Raw genomic sequence first — 13,373 nt, forward strand, 5'->3', positions numbered from 1 at the left:
GTTTTCGTACATGTAATTACTAGTTTGAAAATTCTGTGCTATATTGGGTTTGACCTATATCATTGTAGAAGATCACTGGGAGGAGCAGGCACTTAGGCATCATCTCCTTGATCAAGGGACTAGCAAGAAACTGTGTTTCAATAAATGCCTTATTGTTTAATTCTTTAAAGAAACGATTTTTAAAATTTATTTTTAGAGAGAGGGGAAGGGAGGGAGAAAGGAAAAGAAATATCAATGTGTGGTTGCCTCTGGCCTGCCCCTACTGGGGGACTTGGTCTGCTTCCCAGGCATGAGCCCTGACTGGGAATCAAACCAGTGACCCTTTGCTTTGTAGCCAGTGCTCAATCCACTGAGCCACACCAGCCAGGGCTTAATGTTTAATTCTTAATTGTAGAAATAGGAAAGAAGCATTTATTTATGTCATAATATATGTATGTAATAACAACTCTTGGGTGACTCGTGTGCGTGCATTCTCTTCTATGGTTTATAGTCCTCCTCTTTTCTAAGAGTTTTGTTCTGCTATTTTGTTACGGATTCCTGAATTTTGTTTTTATTTTCTTGGTTCATGTGCTTATAAACTTCTGTAGTAAGTACTTGCTGTTAAGAAAATACTTTTACAAGTCCTTTTCTTAAGTGTGCTCTTAGAGCAGCAGTGTTCTAGATACCTGAATGTTATGTAGACCTTTCCTCCCTCAAAAATTTTTTCCTTACTAAAAGAAAGAAAGAAATAGGCTTATTTTATCCAGGTGGTTAGTATAAAAATAATCCCACAGAATGTTTCATTGTGACTGTTGGAATATGAGTTTTAAATAGTAAATATATATTGTACAATGCCTTCTTTATAAGGACCTTCGGGGGAAAGACATGTAACCAAGAGTAATTGTATTTTTTTCTAAGCTTTCAAGCCTGTTTTTATTACCTAGATTGTGTGTAATTTGTGTTGTCTACTAAGTTGCTTTTCTCCTGTTGGCTTTTAGAAGTTGAGAGCCAAGTTTGTAGATCTTATTATTGCTGTACCTTTTTTTAAAGCTCATTCTTGGCTTCATTTTTGTTCTCCCAGTTCTTGTTTTATTTTCATGTTTTTATTTCTGCTTTAATGTATTCTAACCTATGTTTTATTTGTCAGGTAGCCTTCTGAAGTCTGTTCCATATCAGGGTTGGGTAAAAATAAATGATACTCAGTTTAGGGACACTGAAGGAATTGTTTGAATTTTGGATTGTCTTAATTGCAGTGATTCTCCTTTACTTCTGGGAAATTTCACACTCTTGTTAATGAAGACTTCCAACAAATTCCTAGTATATTTGTAGAATTTGCTTTTTAGGTACTCTGGAATGCTTTGTCTATTAACTCCTACTTGAATTTATTAAGTGTACACAGATGATGTTGCCAAGGTCAACTTCCTATTTATCTTTTTACAGAATGATGGTGTGAGAGGAATATTAGCTAGGAGACCTAAGATCTAATTCTCTGCTACAAACTGGCTGAAGGTCTAATAAGCAAAGTAACCACTTTTCTAATAAAAATGAGGGAATTGATCTAGATGATCTATCTGTAGTGTTCAGATTACTTTGAATTGTGCTAATTACTCTGTCTTTAACATTGATGGCAAAAGTCTCTATAAGTTACTGGTGTAACTGAAACAAAACAGCTTCCTTAGCTTGTGACTTAGAACTTTGATTCTTTCAATGTCTTAAGGGTTTTTTGGGGGGAGTCCATTAAAGGGATTACTGTATTTCTCAGTGGGGGGGGATACATATGTGAGAATAATTCCATTGTGTTCCTGCATTGCAGGAGTTACTTCAGAGCTGAGTAAACTTTGATTTTGTAAACACCTTTGAGTTAATGCCCTTTGTTTTTCTGTTAGGCTGTACATGTCATCCAGTGGTAGAAACAGGGACTTTTTGTTTTACTCCCTCTTCCCTGTCCCCCTTTTTTTCCTGAAGATATATATCAATAGTGAGAATTATTCTTCATCCTTCTTGTGCGATTCTGAAAGAAGGAAGTTAGGCAACAGAAAATGGGGTTACCCATTTGCTGCAGATCTAATTGCTACAGATGTTTTCTGTTGCTTTGTGACTGGTGGTTTCATCCTCTAACGTTGAGTTTAAGCACTTTCATGATGGTGTTTCAGTGTTAACGTAATAAGTATGTGCAGAATGAGCAAATGTGTGGAACAAGAGATGGCTGTAGGTAAATAAACTGAGTCTCTATCCTCAATAAGTTTAAAGTTTCAATGTGGGGTGGAGATACGGTAAGATAGATGAATACTTAGAATAGTGCCTGGCACATAATGATGTAAAGTAAATGCTGAGTGATACAAATGAAATAGGAGGAGGTCACATATGGTTAATGACATTGAAAAGAAAGGATATTAGAGATGAATCTTGAAGAGTGGCCAGGATTTCGATAGAAAGTTTTCTTTTGGTTGTGGCCTACTGAGGTAGGTAAGTACAGATAGAGGGCACAGCATAAGCAAAAGAGGCCAAAAAGCATGAAGCTTTAGTGGCTAGAGTGGGACTGTTTTAGAGACCTAGTTATATGGATAAGGGCGATAAATCTAGTGTAAAAAGGAAAAGAAAATTCTAGAGATGATGCAGAAGCAGATTTAATTGGACTTAACAGTGCATGTATGGGGAAAGAGGGATGGATCATCATAGATGATTGAATTTTCAGTCTTGGATGGCTGTAAGAATACAGTTTATAAAATAACGCTTATAGCTTTTGAAGGTCCAGGCTCTTTACTAGTGTCTTAAAAATGAAGGTTTCTGTATTCCATACAAGTTCCAGCAAGTGTTACAAATCAGGAAATAGACTTCCAAGTAATCCTCTGTAAACAAGGAAGACTTGACTTGTACTGAGGACTCAAAGATGTACATTGGAGACTTTGAAATTAACTCATTTATTGGATGTATTGAGTGCTTGCTATTAGCTGAGGTGGGTTCTAGGGATATACAGTGGTGACTAAGAGAAACAATCCCTCCTCTGTTTTCATGCAGGAAGGTAGGGTAGAAAGAGAAATTAGTTATTTAAGCCAAGTAGTCATGTAGTTAATGATATATTTATAAAGGTTGTGGGGTGCCACAGAAACAAAGTTCAGAGCACTGTGAGAGTGCATATAACATCTAATTAAGATGGGTGAGGATGTCATAGCAAGTATGCTGAAGAAGTAGCATGTAAGCTGAGACCTGCATGATGAGAAGGAACTGGTGGTGAAGAATAGAAGAGTGTGTTACAGATTGTGGAAACAGCATATGCTAAGGGTTTGGGAATGGGAGGTGCTTGGTGCTTGTAAGAACAAAATCTGAGAGTAGTGGTGAGAAATAAGGCCAGGAAGTGAGCTAGAAGCCAGGTCATGTGGGTGGCTTTGTGGTTTATCTTAGCTTTAGATTTTTAGTGTAAAGCCATTGACAGTTTATGTACATAGTCATTGGGTTTTTTAAAGACCCCTCTCTTATTGTGTAAAGAAAGGAATGGTGTGGACCTGAGGAGACCGGTTAGGGTGTTGTGCAGGCTGGGTAATAGGGAATGGTAGACTTGGCCTTTGGCAGGGAAGAGTGAGAGAATTGGTTATTGGCGGTTAGGGTGACTAGGTCCTGTGATTGATTGACTGGATGCAGTGAGAAAGAGGGAAGAGGTATTGAGTGATTCTCAGATTTTTGACAGGAGTAACTGGATTGAATGCACATGTTGAGATTGGGAAGGAGCAAATAAGGGATGTTATTGAATGTAGTGGACATTAGGTAATTTTCATTTAAACATTTTTGGCTGTTGTGTATACCCAGAGGTTTGAGTGTTCATTGGCAGAGCACCCTGTTAGATTCCATCAGCATGATAAAATAAATTGTTTTACTAGAAAAGGAAAAGGTTGGGGCCACATTCTATTTCAAATGACTAGTACTTGCATTAGTTTCTCTTTTCTCTCCCTAAACAAAGACCAAAATGGAGTAGATTATTTTGGAAGCTAGGTAGAAATTCAGGCCTTTTCATGTCTACTAGTTTCATTGTCTTTTTCCTTTTTCCCATTGTGTATATAGGAAAATTATGCACGTATATTCAATGTAAAGAGAACATTGAATTTTCCATAAATTTCCACCAAGGACTCAGTATATAATAACTATAAAAGGTTAATTCTAATTTTTGATTTCCATTCATTGAGGCTTTGTGGGAATTTTAAACTGGTTTATATTTATGTAATTATGAAGAAAGGTTTTTGCATAACGGTAAACAAAAATTTCTTTGTAATCAGTTTAAATCTGATAAAAAGTATCTGGAGAGTCTATTCCTCAGAGACTATACTGAAAAGCTGTTAAATTGTAAATGTTGTGGATTGTTTTGGCAACACATTTGGTAGCATTTAGCAACTATATAGATTGTATTCATAACTCAGGTAGTAGAATTTGTGGAGATTACTTGAGGGTGGGGGGGGGGTGGAGATTGAGGAATGGCAGCCAGGAAGAGGGGTTATATTCCACTTTAAATCATTTTCTTATAAGTTGTTTTATTTTTGCCTAATAGAACAAAGGGCATGAACCAGGGAATTGAATGATACTGGATAAGTGTAGTGACCATTTTCTTGCTCACCCTTTAATTGCTGTTTCCTATTTGTGCTTCTGGTACTTGAGAGATGCACCTTGAGAAAATAGAAACTAGAGGAGACAGAGCTTAGGACCTTTGGGACTAAATTAGTCTGAAACCTGGGAGTTCAGAGTCCCAGGAGGATTTTGACTGAACCGATTTGGTTGAGCTGGGAAAGAATCTTTTTAACCAACTCTGCCTTAATCAGACGCCAGAATTGAGACATATTGATCGGGGAAAAATAGTACCCTGCATTTGTTGAATATTTTTGAGTTGTAGGCAGTGTTATGAGTGCTTTACGCACATTTAACTTATTTAATCTTCATAATACAAAGAGGTAGATATTATGTTTATTTTTTTTTTGAGAGAAAGAGGAAAAAATTGTTGTTCCACTTATTTATACATTCATTGGTTGATTCTCCTATGTGCTCTGGGGATCAAATCTGCATTGTTGTTGGTGTATCAGGACAATACTCTAACCAACTGAGTTACCTGGCCAAGGTGATACTTAGTTTTACAGACTCAGACTGAAGAATGAAAAGTTCCAGTAACTTCCTAAAATACCAATACAAAATATATATATGTGTGTTCATAGCAGTGCTTTTTACAATACTCAAGATCTGGAAACAGCCTAAGTACCCATCAGTAAATGAGTGGATAAAAAGGCTGTGGTACATTTACACAGTGGAATACTACGCAGCAGTAAAAAGGGGGCAGAAACATACTTTCATGACAACATGGATGGACCTAGAGAATATTATGCTGAGTGAAATGTGCCAATCAGTGAAAGACAAATACCACATGGTCTCACTTATATGTGATATCTAATGAACACAATAAACTAAGAACAAAACAGAAACAGAAGCATAGGTACATGGAACATACTGACAGCTGCTGGAAGTGTGGGGGAGATTAGATGAAAGATGGTTGAAAAGATTAACCAAAGAACATTTATGCATGACCATTGGACCAGACAACAATATGCAGATGGACTGAGGGAGGGATGTGGGTTGGGGCTGTGTGGAGGTGGGAAACATGAGAAAAATTAAGTAATTTGGTAATGTATTTTAAGGAAAGGTGCATGATCTGTATCTTTTAGCCTGCAGTACCATGCTACTTATTTCTTTCAAAGATTAGAACTTAGATAGGTTGAGGAGAGGCTAAAGTGATTTTTAGAAAAGAGGAGGAAACACAGGAATTTATATGTATTGATTACATCTTCTGTGTTAGGTGGTTTACATTATTTAACCTTTAAAATATAAAGTGCAATCTATTTTACATTAGAGATCAAAGATGATAGGTAGCTTAAATAATTTGCTTGAGGTCAAGATAAAGATAAAAATGACTCCTTTCTTACTACTCTTTCTATTGTTTTTCTTTGGGAACTCTTTGGAAGGAGCAGAAGAAAGATTCTGTTTTGAGAAATGGAGCAACCTGAAGGCACATAGCTCTTTAGAAGCCTCTCTGACGGCACTGTGCACTGATGGATATGGCATTGACCATGAGGGATGATGGGAAGGTTAAATAGATATCCTCTATGGTAATAAATAATCCAGAGAAGTGACCTATTTTGTAGGCCCCCCCCCCGCATCAAATGGGTAAAATAAACATTTTGACATTCTAACAGGATGATTTCTATTTTAATTTATGTGGAAAAAATCCTTTTATTTTCCCCAGTTGCTGGAAAAAGAAATCTTTTAACATGTGAAAAGTATTTTATGTTCTTTCTCCTTTATGTTTTTTTAGTTTTCCCTTGCACTTAACAGCTGACATATGAATTGTAAGAAGGTACTGAGTCTCTTTGTTAAAGTATTTTCCTCAAGAAATCGCTTCCTGGTAAATCTGGATACTATAAGAACTTGAAAGGCATGAACTAGCAACAGAAGACTGTCCTGATTGGTTTTCCACCCACTTAAATGAGTTTGTGTCATATCAGTGTCTTGAGTATGAGGTTTACATTTAACATTAGGTATCTTATTTTTACTGATTTGATAATCATCAGACAAACCTGAAGGATGAACTGGAGGTTATTTTTCTTAGCATTTGTGGAGTTAGTACTAATTGGGAACATTATAGTAGAGAGAATTCAGGACTACCGTTGCATTGTTAATTTTGGTTATGTGTTTTAATCTTCTTAAGCTTACATTCTTCATTTTAGAAATCTGGTTTGTATCTTTTTGAATAATGATGAGACTCAGGCCAGGATGTGCAAGGCTTTTGTCACTATAGGCACACCATCTGTTTTGCTGAGGTATGCTGAGTGGCAGCTCACACCACCTGCATTTCTGTAGGGAGTCCACAGACTGGGTCCCTCAGAGAGTTTGTGGTAGAACTGCAATAGTGTGCTCACTTGTTTCTTCCATGAGGCAACCTGAAGCCAGCCTTTGTGCCTATTTGTGGTAATTGTTGTTTTATTTTTTATTGTGTTCCTCTTATGGCAATGAAGAGATCAGAAAATAAGATAACAAAGTGTGGACTCTGAGGCTGGGATGTAGTGAGTGAAGACAAAAAGGCCTTTACTAGATAGTGTCCTTGTTAGAGTGTTATGCTTTGGAACTAAGTATCTCTAATGCAAAACAATCATCTGTTTTCTCTCCTCCCACCAAATAAGCAAAACAATACAAAGTTCTTTCTTATTCCTCGTTCTCAGAAATAATTGATTAAAAACTATTACAGATGGTAAAGTTATGTAGAACAAATAAGGGACCAGCTGCCTTTTGACACTGCCAAATATCAAAGCAGAATTTCAGATACTGCTTTTTAGATGCATAAAGTTGACATAGTTGAATCCTTCATTGGTTCATTTAGTTGCCTTTCATAGAATTTTACTCCAAGAACAAAAAGATCTGTAGTTTTTATTTAATAGTTTCCTTCAGATCTTGAGAGTTTTCTCAAGTGAGTTGCTGCAACCACTGTTCTACATTTCCAGCTGGGTAAAAATGTTTTTCTTTTTGAACTGGCACTCCCCCAGCAGATTTTTCCAGCAAGTATTCTTTGGGCACACCCTTTGCATAGTCAGACGAAAACAGAGGCTTAAGACTCATTCTGCTTTTACTTAGCTGGATCTGAAATTTATCTCTTAATGGAAATACATTCAGGCATTCACAACAGTAAATAGAAATGCTAATTTTGTATATTCAAGAAGTTTGGTGCGATGATTGTCTTTCCAGTTTGTTCTTAATGGTAATTTTATAGTAAGTAGATTTCAGACCCAAAAGTTGAGGCTGTGAAGGGGACTTTGATATTTGCAAGTGTGTATGTAGTTTTGGTCTTACATTTTATTAGGTGTGGGAGTTTATTGTTTCCATTAATGTCCAAAGCAATGTTAGATTATTTACACTTCCATGGTTTACTGTGAATAAACAATGTGATGGTATTACTTGATAAATTAAATTTCCTTAATTTATCCATGAACATTAAGGTTGGCTGAAAGACTTGAATGTTTCCTAGAAGACCAGTGTTCAGAGAGCTTACATTCCTTTAATAGATCGTCCTTCAACATGATCAGAGACATTACCATAGTTGATAATCTGAGTAGAAACTAAGATGTGTCATCATAGATGGTAGTCAAAGGTATCCCAGTCGCAATTCCAGAAAAGAAATCCAGAATTCTCTGAGCAAAGAATAGTAAACATTAAAAAATTCAAGGTTAACTCTTAAACATTTGGAGACTAGCCTTTCAGGATCATCTACCATCAAGATTAACCTTGCCCTTTGGGGCAAGGGAACACTTTTCTGAGAATAAAATAAATGATGATGAAAACACTTAAGAAGAATTGAGAACTTAGCTTTTGCCTTTAAGGAGTAATTTATGTGACTGATCCCCTTCCCCTGCCATGTTCAAGTAGAAAAGGAAGCATTAGAATTAGGCAGTTTATGCTTAATACTAGATACATGGTAGAGGCATTAATTGTTCAGAGTTAGAGGATGGAGTGACTACTATGGGCTAAGGTGATCAGAAAACCTGAGAAGAGGTAGAACTTTTAGTTTGGAGCAATGGCGACACTTAGGTTTCTAAGAGGAAAGTGGATGTTTCAGGTCCAAGGATGAGAGACCTCAGATAAGGATGTTGTGTTGGTAACAAAGAGACCTCTTTATTTGCCAGACAGAAAGGGTTCAGTGAAGTGGAAGAAGAGGTTGGAAGGGTACGATGGGGTCACATTCTTTTATAAAATATTTTATTTTTTAAAAGAAATAAGGGAGAGGAGAAGGGAAGGAGAAAGGGAGAGAAACATAGATGTGTGAAAGAAACCTCTCTGTTGTCTCTCACAGGCCCCCACCTGGGAACCTGGCCCACAACCCAGGCATGTGCCCTGACAGGGAATTGAACCAGTGACCTTTTGGTTCATGAGTCAGTACTCAATCCAGTGAGCCACTGTTTTTGAATGCCATTTTGTGCATTTGGATTTTGTCATAAAAATAGTGGACAATCACTGACATGGATAGCATGATTAAAGTACTCATAAGAGAAAGTCTTTGATAGTGATTTGGGTTGGATGGACTAGAGGTTTAAGATGGTTTGGGGCAGGGCAAGACTTAAAAGCAGTAGTCTGGCTATAAATAAAAGTCTTGAGTCAGGGCAACAGACATGAAAAGGTTTAGATGCAAGATCGATGTAATAGAAAATCTTAGAGCTCACTGTGGGCACATTCCCAAATTTGTCATCTACAATGAGAAATATAGGGACAGAGGTCAAGTGACTATGCTAAAGATTATTAGGATAAGAATCAAGGTTGTATTGGAGTCTCTGACTTGCTAGCTCTGTGAACTTTGCATGTTACTTTTTTCTGTAACATGGGACTTAAAACATTTACCTTATTGGATTTTGTTAGGGTAGAGGAGATAATGTATGTAAAATGCCTATATCCTGTTCCAGTGTCTGGCACATGAATATAATAATGATATTTAGATGTTGGGTGTATATCCATTATAGGACATTATGGTCAGTTTTTTATAATTGTAATACAGTGAGTACTTATGTACATTGTGTTTTTTCTCTCAAATTAGGTTCTAAGGTGAAAGGATATCGTTTTGTTTTAAGATTTTATTTATTTTTAGAGAGGGAAGGGTAGGAAAAAGGGAGAAATTTTCTCAGAATTGCTGTGAAAATTTTAATATGATCACATCATAATGGTATTTGTCTCCTAAGTGAATGGTCTCACCATACTTTTTGCTTTTCACATCATTTCTTCTGAAGGTCCCATATTTTTAGTTTATTTCATGGCTTTTGAGGACTTTTTAGTTTGGGTATATTTTAACTGTATGCACATGTTTGTCTTTGTAATGTACTTAATAGAGTCGGATTTCTATAAATTTGCTATTTTTAGATATCTGTTGAATTGAACATAGTATGAAAAAGGGGAGTGTGAAAGATTTCCTTTACAACACACTTGTTTTACTATTGATGGACTTTTCTAATGTTTGTAAAGCTCTTGTTTTTTGTATTAAGTTCTCAGAATCTATAAAAGAGGGTTGAACAGTTCAAAAGATGGTAGATGTATCTTGTTAGGTTGTTTTCCAAAAAGGTTCTAAGTTGTATTCATTCATACCAGTACTATAATCGGGTTGCTTGTTTATCCATACTCTGATTAGCATGGGGAACAATTGTTTTAGTGTTATTGGTTGATTGATTTTTAAATCCTTATTTGGGGATATCATACTGATTTTAGAGAGGGGGGAAGGGTGGGGTGGGGTGGGGTGCAGAAACATTGATTTCCTCCTGTATGCGTCCTGACTGGGGATCGAACCACAACTTTTGGTGTATGGGATGATGCTCCACCACTCAGCCAGCGCAGCAGTTTTTATTGTTTTAACAAGTCTTAATCCATTTTTATGATTCCTTGATACAGCAGAGATAATAATCCTTTGTTGAAAATATTGGAAATCACAGTTGGATAAGATGCAGCGATTATAGTTTACATTTTTGTCCATTACTCTTTTTTCTTGATCTTTATTCGACCCAAAATAGTGGAATTCCTTCATTCTTCCAGATGTTAATAGAATTTTTCCTAGATATTTTGAGTGGTTTTATTTTTAGAAATTAACCCTTTAATTCACTTTTTGCATACTGAGGATCTAAATAAGTCCTCTTCACCTTGTTTCCCAATAGTTAATTAATATCGCAAAACCACTTATTTTCATAATACTTTGCTTTGGTACTTCTGAAGTTGAATTAAACCTACATGTTAATTTGAAAATATCCTTCCATTCAAAATATAAGTTGTCCAGTTTTCTCTGTATTTATTCATTTGGTCTATTTATAAGGGTATTGAGCATTTTGGGTTTTTTAAAAGATGCTTTTATAAATAGGTTCTCTTACATTAATTATTTTTATTGCTGGCAAAGAGAAAATACAAAAAATGATTTTGCATTGTTTTTTTTTTTGTTAGCTACTTCAAAATCTAGAAATATGTATAAGTCATATTAGGAAATATTTAATTTTTGCTAAGTGATTTACAATTGTATATATGCATGCCTCCTACCCTTCTCTACAGTAGGTTGAAAGAGTAGTGTCAGGATAAATGAAATATTAAATTAAAACTATCTTGGTGATTTAAATTCTTACAAAGTCTGCAAAAGGCCTAATAGTGACTTTTCCACGTGTTCCCCATTTTGTCTTTGTGCAGCTGGTTTGTTGATCCCAGCTGCAGAAACATAGATTATCCATAAAATCTAGAGACTCTGCTTTAATGCATGATGTATTTTAGTTGATTAGTTTGTTTCATTGTAACTGGTCATTATCATTATCTTTCAAGATGAGGGTAGAACTGTGAGGACTTTCTGATTGACCTGAAGAACCTGTATCTCTCTTCCAGTGAACTATATCTCTCTTCAAATTTTATTGTAGTTAAGAGAATATGGTCAGTCCTTAAAGGGCTTGGGAAAGATTGGAAAACGATGTTTTATTATTACAGCTTACTCTTTTTGACACTTTAATATGGTTTAAAACAGTAAAAGGCCTAACAACAAAGAGCTGTAATTGTAATTACATCCCTTTTTGAGGGGAGGGGATTCTAAACTGAAAATTTGCTGCCTTTTTATTTTGCACTCAGTGTTTCCATAGTAGTCTAGTGGAATGTTTTGAGCATAGCACAAGTGAAACCTTTTGTGAAGTTTCAAGATACTGCATGGCAGTATTGATTTACTTCAGACCTTAAATAGTCCCCTTCGCCCTCCAGTGAACTTGTTTAGATGTGTAGACAACCTTGAGGGAAAGAACCACACTTGGACTGCTTTCTTGTTTCTAAGAGTAGCTAAATCTAGGGTTATGTGAATTGATTCCCAGTGGCAAAACTTAAGTTTGGATCCTGTTCTAAACAGGATAATGTTTGATCAGGGATCAAATGTCTTGGGATAATGGCATAATGTCTTGAGTTCAAATATGGATGTTTCCTGTCTCAAGACATTGGTCTTGGAAGGTAGATTTATAATTTGAAAATTGAGCTCGCTTAGGTTTCCAATGTGAGGGGAGATAGGTTTTAGTTAAATACAGATAGCCAAACCATCAACCAGGAAATGAAATGTGACCAGAAACTGCAAGATGTCTCTTTCATACCTAGTAACCCACCTGCTTGACTTAGCTTCGTTTTAGCCATCAAATACAAATATTCTCATGGTGTAGAACAATAGCTTGCTTTTTTAGCTAGCCCAGGTATGTGTTGTTGGTGATCAGTGCAGTGGCATTGACCCTTGGTATGGCACACTAATGTTAGTGGCTAGATTGAAGAGCCTCCAAGGCCATTATTGTGGTTAGGGCAGTAGGAAGGTAACTTGAAACACGAGTTGGAACAATTGTGGAAAGTCTGAAAAGGCCTGAGGGGGAGGAGTTTAGAATGCTTTCAGTGAAGCAACAGGAACATTTTTGCTCAGGGCCCTGACATAATGAAATAGATGCTTTGCTAAAGAATCTCACAGCTGTATGCTCTTACTAGAACAAAAGGAGTGGAAGACAAGCAGTTAAACCATTTTGCAAATATTTGGTTCATTATGGTAACACTTAAAACAGTAACTTGGCTCCAGAATGATCTAAAATTACCAGTGTCCCTTGATGTGCAGGTCTCTTTGTATTCCTCTTTGATTTTCTGTGAAAAACTTTTACAGTGAGAATTGTTGGAATCAATTGTTCATTATATTCACACTTTTAAATTTGCTTTTAGACTTGACTTTGTTTTAACCATGGTCCCCAAGACCAGCAGAATGAACACGACCCATGACCCTTTTACATTCCTGTTTAGGAATTCTTGACTTAGGTTAGGAATGCAAATTGTCAAGCCATACCCCAGTCCTAGTAACTGTAAACTCTGGGGACGAGGCCTAAAAATCTGTTTTAACATGTAGCCCTTCCAGGTGATTCTGCTGCAAGACCAAGTTTTGAGAGCGTCATTGATGTAAGGCAAAGAAAGCATGTTGTTTATTTCATCTGAATTTTTTAAGAGCCTGAAATTCAGAAGGAAAGGGATAGGATAAAGTACATAATTAATGAAAAATCATGACTTTTGTGGCTTTAGTGAAAAGACTATGATTGCTCTTTATTTCTCTTGAACTACAAAAATAAATTGCCAGAAACAATTTACTGTTAGTATTAATGAAGACAGTTGAACTTTTGGATGATTTTTGTCATCTGAGTGGCCCTTTCTTTCTTAATGCAATGTCTTGCTTGATATCACTTATTGAAAAGATTTTTCATCCTAATCCAGTTCAGAATATAATAAATGGTCACTAAATGTGATAGGGTCTTGGAAGTCAGGACTGTAAGTGAAACAACATGTAATGAAACCATTTTTACCATAGGGCTAAT

General features: G+C 36.2%; 1 protein-coding gene across 4 annotated transcripts in view; it reads left to right on the forward strand.

The window, feature by feature from the left end:
• KANSL1 (KAT8 regulatory NSL complex subunit 1) overlaps positions 1-13,373 on the forward strand; it is a 148,531-nt gene that overhangs the window by 43,020 nt on the left and 92,138 nt on the right. The gene's annotated exons all lie outside the window — the stretch shown is intronic.

The sequence above is a fragment of the Phyllostomus hastatus genome, unplaced genomic scaffold (assembly GCF_019186645.2).
Source record: "Phyllostomus hastatus isolate PE091 unplaced genomic scaffold, TTU_PhHast_1.1 phas_contig_210, whole genome shotgun sequence".
NCBI lineage: Eukaryota > Metazoa > Chordata > Mammalia > Chiroptera > Phyllostomidae > Phyllostomus > Phyllostomus hastatus.